At 37.7% G+C, this 19357-nt stretch overlaps 1 long non-coding RNA gene across 15 annotated transcripts in view; it reads right to left on the minus strand.

Moving 5' to 3' along the window:
* The window catches only part of LOC138439182 (uncharacterized), a 73440-nt gene that overhangs the window by 10400 nt on the left and 43683 nt on the right, over nucleotides 1–19357 (minus strand). For 6 of the 15 annotated variants that reach the window (XR_011256594.1, XR_011256595.1, XR_011256593.1 and 3 more), the window contains 6 exons: nucleotides 18983–19073; nucleotides 16369–16466; nucleotides 15989–16106; nucleotides 13774–13905; nucleotides 10307–10453; nucleotides 6795–6904 (listed from right to left, as the gene is read on the minus strand). This is a non-coding gene — a long non-coding RNA (uncharacterized lncRNA). The remainder of the gene's footprint in view (nucleotides 1–6794; nucleotides 6905–10306; nucleotides 10454–13773; nucleotides 13906–15988; nucleotides 16107–16368; nucleotides 16467–18982; nucleotides 19074–19357) is intronic. The other 9 variants (XR_011256597.1, XR_011256605.1, XR_011256601.1 and 6 more) reach the window with 3 other exon arrangements.

Genomic DNA, 19357 nt, shown 5'->3' on the forward strand with positions numbered 1-19357 from the left:
TGACTGCTTTAAAGGCCCATCTCCAAATTTGGTTATATTGGAGCTTAGGGCTCCAACATATGAATTTTGAAAGGAGTATAGTTCAGACCATAATGCCAACTAAAATATACTCTATCAGTTAAAATAAAATTCACTTAAATTCCAGAAGGTGGATATGAAGATAATAATAGAAAGATACAATTTATACAGTAGCACTACTGTATATTTTAGTGTATTCTAATTCTTTGAAATGTGTTGTGTACAAAATAATTCTGTTAACTAAGAAATATAATTAATGAAAAATTCCCTTTTTCAGTAATGCTAAAACTAGAAAGAGTCTGAATGTATTTTCTCTACTTTTAATCTAGCTGTGCCATTACAAGGTGTCACATATACAACTGCGCTAACAGATACAGTCATCTAGAATGCATAGCTGGAAAGGAAATCCTCTACTCCAGGGAGTGCCTTAAAAAAAAATAGGAGGCCTACTCATTAGTTGTCCTTTGTTTTCTACTTTGGATTACATCAAACTGACCAAAATTCCTATTTATTACTAGTCCATTAAAACAAAAGCAAAGTTTAGACAGAGAGCATTAATCAATTCATATTTCCATAAGCACAAAAATTACGTCAGCCAATAAATCACTCAACCAGCTGTGTCTTTTTTAAAAAGGATTTGTAAATAATCAGTTTGACTGAAATTAATTGCATTTTTTCCTTCCCCCAATCCCTCACACACACAACAGTGTGAAAGTATCTGGAGACAAAGAATAAGCTGAGATTCTGTCATAAATAAGATAACCAATTTGGCTTACACGCCAAGTAATCCATGGTGAGATCATTGAGTCCTTAGGTATAGAGCCACAGCAAAATGTAGTACTAAGAAATTCGATCACAAAATTTTCCAAGGGGCATAGTTTTTCAATGTGTAAAAACTCATCCATATATGAGGACTTTTTTCTTTTGTGAAAACATCATCATAATGATTTCATTTACCCAATTATATTTCTTTTATATTAACTTTTATATTTCTTTTATATTAACTTTTATCAGATAATTTACTCAAATGATTTCTGACTATACACTTGTTTGAAATGCGGGTTTTGAGGATTGACTATATGAAATAGAAGTCATCTCATGCCCTGAGGCTTCTACTTCATTCATCCAGTACAAACATCAACATGGCAAAAATCCATGTCTACAAATTTCCTAAAGAATGAAGTGTCTTGTTTCCTCTTTAGAAAGTAGCAACATGAAAGATGACTGAGAATGTAAGTATTCAAAACTATACCTTAAAAATAAAACAAAACAAAACTATACCTTACAGTGTTAACTACAGTTATCCTGCTTTACTTCAGATCTTCAGACTTTATTCACCTAACAGCTGAAAGTTTATACCCTTTTACCAAGCTCTTCCCATTTTCCCCAGCCTCCAGCCTTTGGCTACTCCTTTTCAATTCTCTATTTGAATGAGTTTTACTGTTTTGTTTTTTAATTCCACATATATATGATACCATACAGAGCAGTGTTTGTCTCTGCTTGGCTCTTTCACTTAGCATAAAACCTAAAGGTCTATCCATATTGTCACACCATCATGATCTCCTTTTTTCTCATGGCTGAATAGGATTCGTAAGAGTGTGTATGTGTGTGACTCTTGAATATGATGTCCTGCATTTCCATTTTGCCTTGGGCACTGAAAAATTAGGTAGCCAATCCTAAGAATATGTTATCCTGAGGGTCCCATATCAATTCAAACTCTTCTCTGAACATCATCTTTAACTTCTTATCTTAGGTCCTGATGATACCGTTTTCCTTGTCTGACACAGACGGTGTTTTTTTTCTATTATACCCCATGTAGCATGAACCGGAAGAAGGTAAGGCATTGGTTGTGTATCACTCCCCTCCCATTTGCAGCTTGCACCACCGGACTAAACCACCCACTACATCTCCTTCTTAGTCTCATATTTTGTCCCTGTTACTCCCTTAAATTTACTCTTAACTCATTCTCTTCTTCTCCATCTTGGTTCATGCCATCATTTTTGGTAACTGTAGGAGGCATATGTATGAACTATTTCCTCTCCCTGTCAGATCCCTCCCTTACCTTCAGTCACCTGTTCCTCCGCCCCCTCCCAGCCAGTGATGCTGGTTGTATCAGCAGTAACTCACCATACCTGAAATCTTAAAATCAGTCATTCCCTTCTCCGGCTGCCACCTGCGTTCATTCAGTTTTCCATCTCAGGTACTCATTTTGTAAGAATTCTTCTTCAATGAAACATCAAACCACTGACCTTACTTTTCACTCTTCCAACCTACATATGTTTCCTTTCCCCCCTTTAACCAGGATTTTAACCCATGTTTCCTAGTTGAAATAATTCCCTTTTAAGTATTTTACCTTCTTTGCCTCCTTTTTTTCTCTAGCACCTTCCCCTTGAAAACCATAAACACTGGCTGAAAGCGTTTAAAAATTTTTTTCATGCTAGGATCTGAGAAGCTGAATGTAATTGTAGATTAACAACTAGGAGGAATAAAACCACTTCACATTTGTGCTAAAATTTTTATACAGATATTGACAGGGAGGTCTGGTGTGCCGCAGCCCATGGGGTCACAGAGAGTTAGACAGGACTTGGTGACTGAACAACAACAAAAACATACAGATATTTAAAATTTCATACAGATATTTAAAACTTTCATGCAGAATTGCCTGGCAATCCGACTGCACTCACATAGGAGTTTTACTTCCTCAAATAAAATACTCTTTCCAGACTTTTCTAATTACTGCCCATTTCTCTGCTCCCCAGATGACTACTCAGGATGACTTTCTTAGTACTTATCGATCCACATCTTGTCATTCACTCTTCAACTTAATGACACTGTAAAGTTTTTTCCCATCACTCCCAAGAATCTGTTCTTGTTAGAGTCACTTATGACCATCATCTTGCCAAATCTGCTATTCCATCCTCTTGACATTCACTAGCGTTCTAAGGCTAACATTCTCTCTTCCTTTGGTTTCCTGATATTTGAGGCTTCTCTGTCTTGCCCTTACCTACCTCATTGCTTAGCTCTCCTAAGATTCTCTTTCCTCTTAATACTTGCCTGATGCAATCCTTGTGTTTGATTTCCTTGGTAGCTCACCCAATTTCAAGGGGTAAATACCATCTACATAAGGGGAGCAGCTACCGCAGTCTTCCAAGGAGTAAGAAGATCCCCAAATCTTAGAACTTTTAGCACTACAACAAGGAGAGTCCTGGGCAAAAGCAGGATGATTGTTCACACTTTATCTGTGTGCCAATAACTCCCCAAATTATGCCTCTAGTCCACACCTCTCTCATGAACTTCATTTCCATTTGTTTTGTAATACACATTTCAAACTTAAATTTGTCTAAGACAGAAATCTTGATTTTTGCCTTCGACTTTTTTCTTCTCCCATTATCCCCATCTCTATAGATGTGATCATAACGTACCAGTTCTTATGTCAAAAAGAAAGAAAAAAAAAGGAAGGAAAGGAAAGGAAACTGGCAATCACTGCTGGTTCCTCCAGACTCCTCCTTTCCTGTCCTCCAGTCCAGCCGCCACCACGTGGTCCCAGCCACCACCATCTCCTTCCCGCAACATCACAGTGGTCTCCTAATTTCCTGTGCAACTCTTAATTAATCGTTTCCAGTCCGTTACCAACCATGAAAGCTGGGATAATTCTAGTTTTAAACTAGAGAATTCTTCTGTAAAATATATACAAAGACTCCTTTCTTTTTAAAATGTTTAACTTGTTTCCTATTTCTTTGAGAATAGCAACCAAACATCTTCCAGGGCTTATAACAGTGCTTCTCTATCAATCTACGGGGAGGAGAGTTTGTTTTAGTTTATGCTTCTGTTTCTATTCTATTTCAGTGTGGACTGAGACAAGGTCCTACTGCCTATGGCTGGAAGCAATCTGCAATGTGAGATGCACCATCCAAGTTCACACTCACCTGAACTGAGTTGAGTCTAGTGATCAAGGGCTGGATTCTCTGCAATTTGAAGCTGTTATAAAGGTTTTAAATTGTAAGAGGTTAGCCTATTTGCTACCAGAAGTGGTTTAACCCAGACTATTACTAGTGGCAGTCTACAAGTCCCTGTCTCTCTGACCTTAATCCACACAAACCCATCCACTTGTCCCCGACACAGCAGGCGGCTGGCTTCCTTTCTGCTCTTCAGATGAACTACCTGGCCTATGGACTCAGAAAATTCTTTGTCCAGTTCTCCACAATAAAGCTTATTGTTATCCTTCAGGTCTCAGCTCAGGCACTGTCCTCAGAGAGGCTCTCCCAAAGGCCCCCTCTCAATCAGTGGTCTCCAATTATTCCCTGAATCATAATACAGCTTACTCCCTTTATAGTATATTCTAGAATGTTAACATATTCTTAAATCTTTGTTTTTTAATGCATTGTAAATTTTCAAATTAACTGGATTAGTATAAGTAATCATCCTTTGCTTTGCAAATCTACCCTTTCTGATGAAACCGGAATTAATAAGCTGGTATGCATAATCTTTTCGGTAAAAACACATAAAAACACACACACCTTATTTTTTTAATGGACTCATTCTCTACATATTACTCTGTGGAATAATTTTTCACCTAAGAATATATTTTAGACATTTCTAAAGTCTAGAGACCAACACTTAACTGTTTTAAGAAACAGTTAAGCAAGTATATACATAACTCAGGTAGGTAAAGTAAATGAGATTTTTGGTTATGTTTTTAATTTGCAAGGTTTGTTTCTGTTTGTTTGCTTCGCTGCCTCTCTGTTCCCTTTCTTGACCTTCATCAATTCACCCTCCCCCATGAGGATTCTTTTTAAAAGTTCAGTGCCTGCCATTTTTTATAGTGTATGTTGTGTGTTGTTCTGGTCACTTCTCTGCATCTTGCTTTTCTCACTCAATAACTTGTTGTCATAATTACTCCAAGACAAATGGCATAGGTCTTACTCATGGTTTCTAATTGCTTCTCAATAGCCCATAGTGTGCCTGTATCATAATTTTTTCTCAGTTGAAGGCTATTCATACCTTCAGATTTTTGTCTCTAAAAAAAAAAAAAGTGAACATTCTCATAGGTATATTTTTATACCGTGTTGTTTTTACTTCTGAAGAATGTGGTTGATTCTAGGCTGTGGTTATTTATATTTTTAAAGGCATTCTTAAATTGTTCTCCAAGAAGATGGGGATAATTTATCATTCCAGTAGCAAAGAATGTATCAAGTCCTTTATACTGACCAGCAATAAGTTTACTGAAATTTAAAAATTCTGTCAGTTGGTGATGGTAAAGTGATGAATATTACATTGTTATTTTAAGTACAGGAAATTTTGAGTTTACTCATCTGTGATTCCCTATTCATAGCCTTGATGTAATTTTCTATTGAGTAGCTTGTCTTTTCTTTACAATTTGTAAGGATTCTTCCTATATTATACACATTAAACACTCATCATCATTGTGTTGCAAACTTTTTATCTCTCTGCTGACTTTGTTAGTGTAGTGAATGTCATGTCTGTGGCTGTTCTAAGATCTACGGAACACTCTTTCCGTATGTGGATATTTTCTACTCATGAGTTCTGTCTCCTAAACTAGAAAGCAGAAACTCACTTTCACAGGTTCCCTTGCAGCTACGGTATAAGAACATGCCCCTATCAAATTCACCTGCACATAACTCTAAGGTGGAAATGATGAAAGCAAGACAGTGAACCATGGCTTCAACGTCCTACAGAGGCAGCAGAGAAAAGATAGTCCTACTATCTTTTCAAAAGTAGTTCCTCAGTAGAGTTTGGGCATTTTTCCTACCGAATTAATTTTCTGAACATGTTGTTTCCAACCAAGAACCCTAACTGATACTGATATCAGTGTATATACAAAAATTATAATTTTAATGTCAAATGTATCTTATTTTTTCTCAGCTTCTGTAATGTTATAAAATTTCCCCTTAATCCCTATATTATATATGTAGCCTTGATGATTTTCTATTTTTTTAAACTTTAAATCAATAGGGAACTACTAAATGTACATGTACACATATATTTATATTCATATTTTTGTTTGTGTTTGTGAATATTTATAAAAAATTGTTGTTGTTTTAGTGGCTAAGTTGTGTTCGACTCTTTGTGACCCTACCAGGCTTCGCTGTCCATGGAATTCTCCAGGTAGGAATACTGGAGTGGGTTGCCATTTCCTTCTCCAGAGGATCTTCCCCACCCAGAGATTGAACCCATGTCTCCTGCTGAGTTACCAGGGAAGCCCAGTTTATAAATAATATACTGTGTGGATGACAACAAACTGTGGAAAATTCTTAAAGAGATGGGAATACCAGGCCACCTGACCTGCCTCTTGTGAAAGGTCTATATGCAGGTCAGGAAGCAACAGTTAGAACTGGACATGGAGCAACAGACTGGTTCCAAATAGGAAAAGGAGTACATCAAGTCTGTATATTGTCACCCTGCTTATTTAACTTATATGCAGAGTACACTGGACTGTGTGAAGCACAAGTTGGAATCAAGATTGCTGGGAGAAATATCAATAACGTCAGATATGCAGATGACAACATCCTTATGGCAGAAAGTGAAGAGGAACTAAAGAGTCTCTTGATGAAAGTGAAAGAAGAGAGTGAAAAAGTTGGCTTAAAACTCAACATTCCGAAAACAAAGATCATGGCATCTGGTCCCATCACTTCATGGCAAATAGATGGGGAAACAGTGAGAGACTATTTTTGGGAGGCTCCAAAATCACTGTAGATGGTGACTGCAGCCATGAAATTAAAAGACCCTTGCTCCTTGGAAGAAACGTTATAACCAACCTGCTGCTGCTAAGTCGCTTCAGTCGTGTCCAACTCTGTGCTACCCCATAGACGGCAGCCCACCAGGCTCCCCTGTCCCTGCGTTTCTCCAGGCAAGAACACTGACCAACCTAGACAGAATATTAAAAAGCAGAGACATTATTTTGCCAACAAAGGTCCACCTAGTCAAAGCTATGGTTTTTCCAGTAGTCATGTATGGATGTGACAGATTATAAAGAAAGCTGAGCTGAAGAATTGATGCTTTTTTTTTTCTTAATTATTATTATTATTATTATTTTTTAATTTTTATTTTTACTTTATTTTACTTTACAATACTGTATTAGTTTTGCCATTTTGAACTGTGGTGTTGGAGAAGACTCTTGAGAGTCCCTTGGACTGCAAGGAGTCCAGTCCATCAAACTCCAATACCCTGGCCACTTGATGTGAAGAGCTGACTCATTTGAAAAGACCTTGATGCTGGGAAAGATTGAAGGCGGGAGGAGAAGGGGACGACAGAGGATGAGATGGTTGGATGGCATCACCGACTCAATGGACAGGAGTCTTAGTAAACTCCCAGAGTTGGTGATGGACAGGGAGGCCTGATGTACTGCAATCCATGGGATCACAAAGAGTCGGAAACGACTGAGCAACTGAACTGAAGTATTATATGGAAAAAGAGAGAAATCTCTGCTATCCACAAAATATTTTACAAAGATGGAAATCTTCTGTAATCTACACTACTCAATAAACACTAGCCCCACTTTAAAAAATATGACTGAAGCTGCTGAGAAATATAATTTTTAATTTTATTTCCATTTAAATGTAAATAACATCTGTGCCTGGTGGCTACAGTATTGAACAGCACATAAAATAGTGAAAATGCCAATGGTCCCTATTAATTCTTCCACATATGAGTGGACCCAACTTGGTTTCCTCTGGTTAAACAGCTAATTGTCATCTCTATTTAATAAATAAGTCTTTCTTTTCCCAAAGAGTAGCTAATGTTACCATATATGAAAGTTTCATATACACACATTTATTTTCTAGATTCTCTATTTTTTATGGGTCCATATGGCTAATACCACATTGATGTTATTATAGCGACTTTATAGTCTGATGTGTAAAGCATATTTCACAGCTTCTGACTCTCCTATATCTAACTTTTCTTGGCTGTTTCAGACCTATATTCTTCCAAGTGAAGTTTTATATCATTGTATCCAGTTCTAAAACCAACCTTGATGAAGTTCTATTTATTAGTGCCTCAAATTTATTGAATAATTTTGAATAATTGGCATTTTTACCATATACTTCCCATCCAAAATCACAGTATATTTTTCCATAAATACTTTTTTATGTCTTTCATTAGTCTATGAATAAGATTCATAGATTTTAAAAATATATGTCCTTTGTTTTCTTTTTTTAAAGTTATCTGTGAAAATATTATACTCTTTATTATAAATGAGTATCTTTCCATTTTCATTGCCATTGCTTACAGATAATATAAGCAAAAGCTTTTGGTCTTAACGTATTTATTTTGTTTTTATCTTAAATTCTCTTATCCATTATTTTTCATTGGTTCTGATTTTAACTAGAATCTGAATTTCTAGTTTAATATTGTCATTAGAAAAAAGTCTATTTTCTAATGTTTATACTAATATTTTTTTTACTTACCATTCCAAAGCAATAGCAGCAGTAGAAATTTACATCTAATTTTTCCTATTAACTGCAATGAGAATTTTCTAACTTGATAATTAATTTTAGGTTTATTATTTTGTCATACTTTGTTCCTATTAATTCATATAATTCTTTCATAATGTACTGGTATTACCATATGACTTTTTAAATAGATTGATGTAAGTCATTATACTGATGAACTTTGGGATATTACAACTATCTCTTATTTTACAAAGATCTCTATATCTGTATTTATACAGGAGTTTGGGCTACATTTTTGTTTTTATATGCTAACTTCATAAGGTTTCATATTAAGAATTTTTTCCAGTGGATTGTAGTAACTTAAATAACATAGGAATTATCTGTTTTTTATGAAGATTTGATGTAATCCAGCTGTGAAAATCTGTGGTCTTAGTGGTTTTTATTAATGGCAGATTTTTAACCTTCTCAATAACTTTTTGATTATTTTCAAAAAATTTTTACGATGATTTTAGAAATTTAAATTTTTAGAAAAGCATCTATGTCACCTGTGTCTAAGGTTTTCAGATCTGTTGCAAAGGACTGTCTTCACACATACTTTTTTTTTATTGTTTTATGACTATTTCAATCACATCTCTAATTACGTCTCATATGTCACTCCCATTCTTGCATATTTTGCTCCTTTCTATTCCCTTAATCAGGCTTCTTTTTCTTGCTTCTCAAATCTCACTTGATTTTCAGTATAGTTCAGTAATTGTAGAAAAGGGATCTCTTAACTCCAAATAGTTATCATGGTATGCTATTACAAAGCATTTGTCACTGTGAATAATAAATTCTCTTGTTACCTTGAGTCTTCACGTATAGCTCCATAAAAGCTGAGTCCCCCTGTTATGCGGGGGGCCTATTATGTGGAAGAGATGAGGCACAAACTGTATTTAGTAAATGGGTGAGGCAGCTACTTGTTGGCAGCCATCAGAAGAGGAAGGGAACAAAGAGAACAAGACAACTTTTGTGTGATTAGGAGCTGGTATGGTGACCCCTGTGTGCTGCAGACACAGAGCTAACTCTCAGACTACTTCTTAGGTCCTTCAGAAATCTCCATCTCTATGGAAGAGGTGGATTGATTACCAATTTGGCTGGTTAATACTCCTTCTCTAGTCACTGAGAATGCTTCAGGGTCTGGGCCTCTTCAGTAAATCTCCCTTGAGATCACATTTCCCCTTCAGAGAGCCCTGAACCTACAGATGATCTTTTCTCATGCATGGCCCATATATGGTATGGCTTGAATCACTCAGGGGTCTTTACTCTGAGAACTTCTAAGCACAAGAATCCCTGCCTCCCCTCTCCTTAGGTTTCCCTAGTGGCTCGGTGGTAAAGAACCACCTTCCAGTGCAGAAGACGCAGGTTTGATCCCTGGGTGGGGAAAAGCCCCTGGAGAAGGAAATAGCAACCCATTCCAGAATTCATGTCTGGAGAATCCCATGGAGAAAAGAGCCTGGCGGGCTACAGTCCATGGGGTCACAAAGAGTCATACACGACTTAGCAACTAAACAACAACCCTTCTCCTTGGCTTGTCTGTCAGCTGCCAGCTAGTTACTCATTTGTGAGTAACTCATTACTTTATGTTTAACAAACTGAAGTCAGACCCGAGGCTCTCGTGTCTTCCCCAATCTGCCTCAGAGTTACATTAGATTTTCAATGTTCTCTTTAGATCTGAAATGAAGAACAAAGTAATCCCCACCCTTCTGCCTCATACTCAGAATTTCACAGAACTGCTATTTCTAAATAACCACTTTACTAAATTATAACCATGGTCCAATCTCAGAAAAATCAACCTAACTTAAGCAATTTTAAACAGCAAAAGATTAATTGGTATTTACCAAATTTTGCAGGGCAGGAGAGCTCTAAGTGGGCCTGAAGCACTTACTCCCAGAGCACCACTGCGGAAAGGACCGTCAGGCCTTGGTCACTTCTGCTGCCATCAGAATACTTCCGCTGACGCTATGCACCGGTTTCTACTGCAGTTCCTGAGGATACAGTGGTAAACAAAATCAGACAATAAATTCCTGAAATAACGAAATTTTACTTTTAGGGGTAAAGTGGAAGGGGAGACAGGGAGCAAGCAAGGTAAATATGTAAAATATACGTTTATGTTACATGCTGATGATCACCATGCAGACAGATACCAGAGGCAGTCTGCAATACGATTGGAACATTGTTGGTTTTCTTAAAAGACTGACACATGCAAATATACCCGACACTTTCTGAATAATCTTTGATATTTTCTGCTCTTGGGATAATGCCCCAAGTGTCTCAGCCAGTAAATGGGGAGTGAGTATTCAAATTCAGGCCTGGGTGTCTCCAAAGCACATGCTCTTTCCACAACCCATTATTTTTTAATAGTAAAATATAAATGATTTCTAGACTTGCCACATCTCCATTCTTTAGTTAATGTACATATAATTAAGAATTGGCATATATACACTACCATGTGTAAAACAGATAGCTCATGGGAAGCCGCTTGTATGCACAGGGAGCTCAGCTTGGTGCTCTGGGATGACCTAGAGGGAAGGGATGGGGGTAAGGTGGGATGGAGGTTGGGGTGGGAGGCAGGCTCAAGAGGGAGGGCGTCTAGGTATACATATAACTGATTTGCTTCACTGTACAGCAGAAACATAACATTGTAAAGCAATTACACTTAATAAAAAATTTATATTATTTAGAGAAGTCATTGAATCTAAGTAGATTAAAGCAAATGTCTTTCTAGTCATAAGGCCATTCCTGGAAAGTTCTGAACAGCTGCCTTAATGCCTAGTTATTGCTCAATCTGAAAACATGGTGCCTTGAGTTCTGCCTTGGAAGATGCTAAGCAAGATGGCTGCAGACAGCTGGTGAGGTGTGTCTGGTGTTATCTGTACATTCTCCCAGAACAGCTCTAGTTCTGCCAATTTATACATTGAAATGCTCAGGAGTAATCACCATTCTTAACAGACTGGATCTTGTCCAGGTCCAGATTCTTGGACTTCTCTGAATCTCACATGATGGCCCCAGAATCAAATTCTATTAACTGCTAAGGACCACCCAGGAGTAACCCTTAAACTGGATGTAGACATATCAAGTTTCCCAGAGCTCTGTCAAGCGAAAGTGGGTCACCCAGACCACACAGAGGCAGGACAGGAGATCTAGTGGAGTTTTGGTTTGGACTCAACTTCCAAAGAATGTGTGATGTCTTCTCCAGTCTTGAGAAAACAAGCCAGAGCCTGTGCACTCATGGAAACGGCTTGGATGCGGTGCATCCTCCCACCACTTGGCTTCAGTAACATGCGTGAGTATCAGCTGTCCTCATCTGAGCATCACAGCTATGAATCCTCAACTGTGAATTTTCCTAAGAATGTTGTAAAAGCCATCTCTCCAATCTCGCCTACCCAGTAGATTAAAGAAACCTTTAACTTTGTTTCCTCTCAGTTGTCTTTGTCAGATTCTTGGTAAATTCAGATTATTTTAGTCAGTGTTTATATATAAAATTAACTAGGTAATTATATATAGTGCATTATAATTTTTAGGTGATATTTGTTATATACATGCAAGATTGACACTGCTTATCATTCAGTTTGTTTCTGTCCTTGAGTTTGGGGAACAACACAATCAGAAATACCTACAACATAAAGATTACATCTTTATGTGAGTTGACAGCAGTAAATTGGGATTTGATACTTTTTTTAAAGGCTAATCATGCTAGTACAGTAGTTTTAATTTACACCTAGTTGGGTGTCTTTCTTTTACATGAGCAAAAGTGGAAAGTGATGAATGAGCACACTGAACCATTCTCAAGCTGAGAATTTTTGACCTTGTGAGTATATATTACTACTGCCATGCTCTAAGCCTTTCTACTAACTCCCTTGAGCAACCCCAAATTGATACTGTTATTTAAAAGAAATTTTTCTTGTGTAAAGAGATACTAGTATAGTTACACTGCAAGTCACCATATAATCTGGTCTAAGCAGAGACATGCCTCTGAAAAACCCGGGATGCTGCTTTCCCTCCAACCATCCATCAACCCCATGACCGAGAAGGTAAGACATTTCTATTTATGAGACTCCACTTTCCCCCAAAACCAAGAACAAGAGGTTTCACCAGTTTATAAAATATTTTAAATTTCATGTAAGATAGATAAATTGATGTGCAAATGATAGTTCTATGGAGAAGAGAGAAAAGTCTGCTAATTTGTCTATTTCTTGAACAAGAGGAGGGGCTAACCCAAGAGTTGCTCGTCAGCCACCATGTGGAATCACTTATGCCAGACGGGGCCATCAATTACACTGGAAAGCACTACACTGTACTTTCTAGATTGTAGGAAAAAAATGCTTCTATAAAGTGAAAAAGAGGGAGCAATAAGACTGTACCTGGTTGATCCAATCCCCCGAGTTCCTCCAATTCTATTACCGTAGATTGTCTTTCATCACCTCCTGGATTTTAACCTACAAGTGCACTGCAATACTAGCATCCAGTTACACATCCCCACCATTGGTGAGCAGACACATGAAGAAAACTTGAATTTAGTCATTTATGTGTCAGCGAGCAGGGAGCCCCAATTCCCTCATTGCCAGAAAACGTCCTTCTACACCACTGGAGTAATGGCCAAACATTTACAAGCCATTCCCTTTGGCTGAAAATTTGGTTTTAAACCCTTAATGATGCATCTGCAACTACTGTTTTATTGAACTAATTTCAAAGGCAGTCGTGTTTCCAGTAGTCTATGACAGTTTTAAAAGTTTGAAGAGACCAGGAGTTGGAGACAACAGTAGAGCAGATGTGTTTCATTGGGATTTGTTAACATCTTACTAAACTGTGTTATAGAGGCATTTCAGGAGGCAAGCATCAGCTCAAGCAACAACTCCTCTGTAAGCACATATAAGTCCATGTCAACTGATAAAATGAGAATACACATGCCACCAAACTCCCAGTCCAATATGCAAATATATATATATAGTTGCAGAATCTGCCTGCAATGAAGCAGATCTGGGCTCTATCCCTGGGTTAGGAAGATCCCCTGGAAAAGGGAATGGCAACCCACTCCAGTATTCTTGCCTGGAGAATCCCACGGACAGGTAGGTCAGGTGGTATAGTCCATGGGGTCGCAGAGTTGGACACAACTGAGTGACTAACACTTTCACTTTTTTACTCCTTTCATATATATATATATATATATATATGTGTGTGTGTGTGTTTTACTCATTACTCACATACACATACACACAAATACACACACACATATATACCAAGTAAACATAATCTTGTAAGTGCCACAACAGGTTTAGGTTATCAATTTTAAAGGAAATATACTTACTCATTTTTAAAAATGGAGTAACCATTGGGCATCTGTTATACACCAGACAGCCTTAGGTTTTTGGGATTCATCAGTGACTAAGATACGTGAATTCAAGGAACTTCTGTTTTGGGAGAAGGAGGTGAAGGCAGACTGAAATAAAAACAATAAGTAAGTAAACTACAAATCTTCCTAGAAGGCGATAAGCATGACGATAAGATAAATAGGTGGAACAGGACAAGAGAGCTCTGAAGTACAGGGAATGGGGAGGGGTGTCAGGTCACAGAATGTGAGCAGTCAGTGGACTACCTGACAAGGTGATATCTGAACCAACAACTGAAAGACGTGAGGGGACTCATTATCAGAGAAATGCAAATCAAGACCACAGTGAGGTACCATTTCACGCCAGTCAGAATGGCTGCTATCCACAAGTCTACACGCAATAAATGCTGGAGAGGGTGTAGAGAAAAGGGAACCCTCTTACACTGTTGGTGGGAATGCAAACTAGTACAGCCACTATGGAGAGCAGTGTGGAGAATCCTTAAAAAACTGGAAATAGAACTGCCTTATGACCCAGCAATCCCACTGCTGGGCATACACACCGAGGAAACCAGAATTGAGAGACGTGTACCCCAATGTTCATTGCAGCACTGTTTATAATAGCCAGGACATGGAAACAACCTAGATGTCCATCAGCAGATGAATGGATAAGAAAGCAGTGGTACATATACACAATGGAGTATTACTCAGCCATGAAAAAGAATACATTTGAATGAGGTGGATGAAACTGGAGCCTATTATACAGAGTGAAGTAAGCCAGAAAGAAAAACACCAATACAGTATACTAGGGATGGGGCAGCCTGGTGGGCTGCCGTCTATGGGGTCGCACAGAGTCGGACATGACTGAAGCGACTTAGCAGCAGCAGCAATGCATATATATGGAATTTTTTTTTTTTCACCAGTTTTTCTCTCAGAACTTTTTTTTTTTTTTAATTTTAGTTTTTTATTTTTTAAATTTTAAAATCTTTAATTCTTACATGCATTCCCAAACATGAACCCCCTTCCCACCTCCCTCCGCATAACATCTTTCTGGGTCATCCCCATGCACCAGCCCCAAGCATGCTGCATCCTGCGTCAGACATAGACTGGCGATTCAATTCACATGATAGTATACATGTTAGAATGTCATTCTCCCAAATCATCCCACCCTCTCCCTCTCCCTCTGAGTCCAAAAGTCCGTTATACACATCTGTGTCTCCTTCCCTGTCTTGCATACAGGGTCGTCATTGCCATCTTCCTAAATTCCAGATATATGTGTTAGTATACTGTATTGGTGTTTTTCTTTCTGGCTTACTTCACTCTGTATAATCGGCTCCAGAGATGGTAATGATAATCCTGTATGCGAGACAGCAAAAGAGACACAGATGTATAGAACAGTCTTTTGGACTCTGTGGGAGAGGAAGAGGGTGGGATGATTTGGGAGAATGGCATTGAAACATGTATAATATCATACAGGAAATGAATCGCCAGTCTAGGTTTGATGCAGGATACAGGATACTTGGGGCTGGTGCACTGGGATGACCCAGAGAGATGGTATGGTGAGGGAGGTAGGAGGGGGATTCAGGATTGGGAACACGTGTACACCCGTGGCGGATTCATGTTGATGTATGGCAAAACCAATACCATATTGTAAAGTAAAAAAAAATAATAATAAAAAAATAAGAAATCCTAAAAAATAAATTTGATTAATTATACAACAATCTGATAAACACAGCTGAAAACTAAAGTTGTCAGAGAGCAAGAATGATGGTAAAGATACACTTTCCTCAGTTACTTCTCACTCTGCCTCTTCTTCTCTTGTGGCTCAGCTGGTAAAGAATCTGCCTGCAATGTAGGAGACCTGGGTTCTATCCCTGGGTTGGGAAGATCCCCTGGAGAAGAGAAAGGCTACCCACTCCTGTATTCTGGCCTGGAGAGTTCACTGGACTGTACAGTCCATAGGGTTGCAAACAGTCAGACATGACTGAGCGACTTTCACTTCATTTTCATGCCTCCTCTTATTGCTGCTTTTCCATAAGTCACGTCTTCCTCATTTCCTGCTTTGCTCTTTTCCTTCCCTGACAAATTCATGTGCTTCCTCTCTCTTTATACAGGTATTTTTTTAAATTTATGAATAATTAGTGGTGCTTCCAAGAATACATTATTATTTTCCCGGGAAACCAACATGACCACTTACCTTATTCTTGCTAGAAATATCTTTTTTCTTTATTCAGGCTGTGATCATCAGAATCATATATTAACAGTAAACTCTATGGCTCATTTAATGATTTTAACTTCGTTCCTGAAACCTTGTCCTAAAAGTGAAAAGTCATAAATTGAAAGCAAAGTTCCTTAATTTTAAAGAAATTGCAAGGTATATCATTCTAATCCAAAATACTCAAAAATATTTTTATAGACTGGAGTATATATATATCTATATCTATATCTATATCTATATCTATATCTCAAGTGAACAATGAAAATAAGTTTATATAAACAGTGTGAATAAACACAAACAGCAGTGTGAAAGTAAAACAAAGTTTGAACACAAATTGTAATGAAGTTTACTTTACTCACTAAGGCAGGCAGAGCTTCAAGGATGGCAGTTGGTGCTTATCTTCAGACAGGAATTTGACATCACAATTGGATGTACTGGACACATTCGTTTCCTAGGGCTGCCATAAGAAATAGAACAAGCTGGGTGGTTTGAAACAACAGACATTAGTTCTCTCATAGTTCTGTAAGCCAAAGGTCTGAAATCAAGTCCGAAAGTCTTGGCACGCTTTCTGGAGTCTCCGAGGGAGAGTCTGTCCCAGGCCTCTCTCTTAGCTTCTGGAGACTCCCTGTAATCCTTGGCATTCCGTGCCTTGTAGATATATCATTTTATTCCCTGTCTCTGTCTTCCCATGGTCTTCTCCTTCTGTGTCCAAATTCCCCTCTTCTTAGGAAGCCATCAATCATTTGATGAGCATCCATCCTCCCTTATGATTTTATCATAAGTTGATTACATCTACAAAGACCCTACTTCAAATAAGCTCCTATTCACAGGTACCAGAGTTCAAACCCTGACCTTGTCTTTTTGGCGGCACAATTAAATCCTGGAAAAGAATTCGTTTTTCTTAAGACTGTGACAAAAATAAAGACTAAACCTACAAACAGTGGAACATGTGGAGACACATGGAAACATGCACAGAAGAGAATAAAGATTCAAAAGATGCTACATCTTCCCACCTGGCATACTAACACAGAACAACAACGTTTTGTTTCAGCCAAACATGATGCTTAATTTGAATTTGTTACAAAAGATATTAGAAATGATTGTGTTAACTAAGTGGCAATTCTGTCTTTTTCTGGAAATGTACTATTGATTTAGTATATAGTTTTCAGTATATTTGGGAATGAAAAATATTTCAAAAAAGTGTTATTTTGAGAAAAGTGAGCTGTTGTGCTGAACGCTGGTTAATTGTACAGTTATAATGTGAAGTAAATCTGTATCTTCAGAGTCAGGAGCAACCCACCTGTACTCTAGACTTACCATATATATTCATAATAATGTACCAAAAGCAGTATTTCCAATGTATGCTACTTAGTTGGCACTTAAATTGCTTAAATATCTCTATAGTATATCATTTCTTTATAAAATGGAGGGGTAAAAAAAAAGGTTGTTGCAATGTGGAGGTTGCGGTTTCATTTTTCTGACTAAGTAATTTGCACACCAACTGTTACATATTGAATTATGTTCCTTCAAAAGTATATGTTGAGGTTCTAACTCCCAGTATGGTCTCATTTGGGAAGGGTCTTTGAAGATGTAATTAAGTTAAGATGAAGTCATTAGCGCCCTAATCCAATATGAATGGTGTTCTCATAAAATGAGAAATTTGCATGGAGTCAGACACTATGTGAAGATAAAAGCAGAACACCATGTCCAGATGAAGGCTGAGACCAGGGTGAGGCATCTATAAAGAAAGAAAATCAAAACAGCTAGAAATCCACCAGAATGTAGGAGAGAGATGTGGAAGAGATTGTCTCTCAGTCTCGACTGCCCTTAGGGAATACAGTAAGAGGTAAGCATATCTCATAAGGAAGATGTAATAAACAGTTGGATGAGACCTCTGGAAAAGTTTATGAAGCTGACAAAAAAACCCTTCTTTGCTTCTTTCTCAAAAACTGCTTGCACGGTCCTGAGGTCTAGCAGCCATTTGGGGACTGAGTAGAAGGCTAAGAAATGTATCCCAGCATCCCTGACACTCATGAGCTACTGAACTCAGTGACTGCCTAGCTCTATACTTTGATTGACAAGTGTACAACCATATATATTTAAATCACACAAGTCTGTCACTGGAAGCCAAATGCAATTCTTTACTGATTTAAAAATCTATCCGAGGATCTATCCATCCTTGGTTTCCAAGCTTCCAGTTAGCTTACTCTGAACTTGTCACACTTTACAATGCAGAGTAATACACCAACATTCCTCATTTTTGTCATGAAATAAACATTTGACCATGAGAATATTATTGCACATTTCAAGGAATATAATTCTAATGAAACCACAATATTTTTTCTTTTGAGGATTATTCTTATTTTATCAGGAAACAACTTCAGAGATAAAGAAAATTCCCCCTCAAAAACCCTTTAAGTTACTTTTTTAAAATTATTTATCATGTTAGTAATCATTTTTCAGTGCTGCGAAATGAGTAAGACCTAACTTTTTGGTGTGAGCTTGAAAGTGAAAGTGAAAGTGAAAGTGAAGTCGCTCAGTCATGTCCGACTCTTTGCGACTCTGTGGACTGTAGCCCACTAGGCTCCTCAGTCCATGGGATTCTCCAGGCAAGAATACTGGAGTGGGTTGTCATTTCCTTCTCCAGGGGATCTTCCCGACCCAGGGATAGAACCCAGGTCTCCTGTATTGCAGGCAGACGCTTGCAATGTGTGAGCTTAAGAGAGTTTTAAATTTTGTGGGCTGCCAAAAATATATGAAGATGGTAATGGTTATTCACTGAGACCTCTTCAAATAGCTTTAATAGTAGAGGAGTGGGAAAAGTGGAAATCAAGAAAGGAAGAACTTGAGGGATTCTTAAAAGTATATTAGGGTTTTTTGCAACCCAAGTAATGTCTAAAGCATAATTCTAAGAGGAATACTGGTAGGTATGATATGGAAAATACTTAAAAAATATACCACAGAACCACTTACCTGAGGACCTACCTGGTACATCTGTTTTATTCATGTCATGTAAGAGATAAATGGAAGCCATTTTTTGCTTTAAATGATCCTTCTTTCCTTTCTTCAAAGAAAAAAAATAAAGAAAAAAGAGAAACAGACTATCACCTGAATTCCTTATAAACTGAAGCTACAGCATTGCCTAAAATTAAGCTTATGTAATCTTCAAAGTCAAAGTTAAAAGTATTTGATCAAATGCTTAAAAAAAAGGAAAGAAAATAAAGTTTTAAGAGATTTCCCCATGCTTTCCTAGTTAAAATGGTTATTAAAAGCTTATGCCTAGTTGCCATCAATTAAGAAGTCTTAGCTCTATTCCATTACTTGGCTTTGTTGCTTTGAGGGTCTCAT

This window comes from Ovis canadensis, chromosome 4 (genome assembly GCF_042477335.2).
Source record: "Ovis canadensis isolate MfBH-ARS-UI-01 breed Bighorn chromosome 4, ARS-UI_OviCan_v2, whole genome shotgun sequence".
In the NCBI taxonomy this organism is placed as follows: domain Eukaryota; kingdom Metazoa; phylum Chordata; class Mammalia; order Artiodactyla; family Bovidae; genus Ovis; species Ovis canadensis.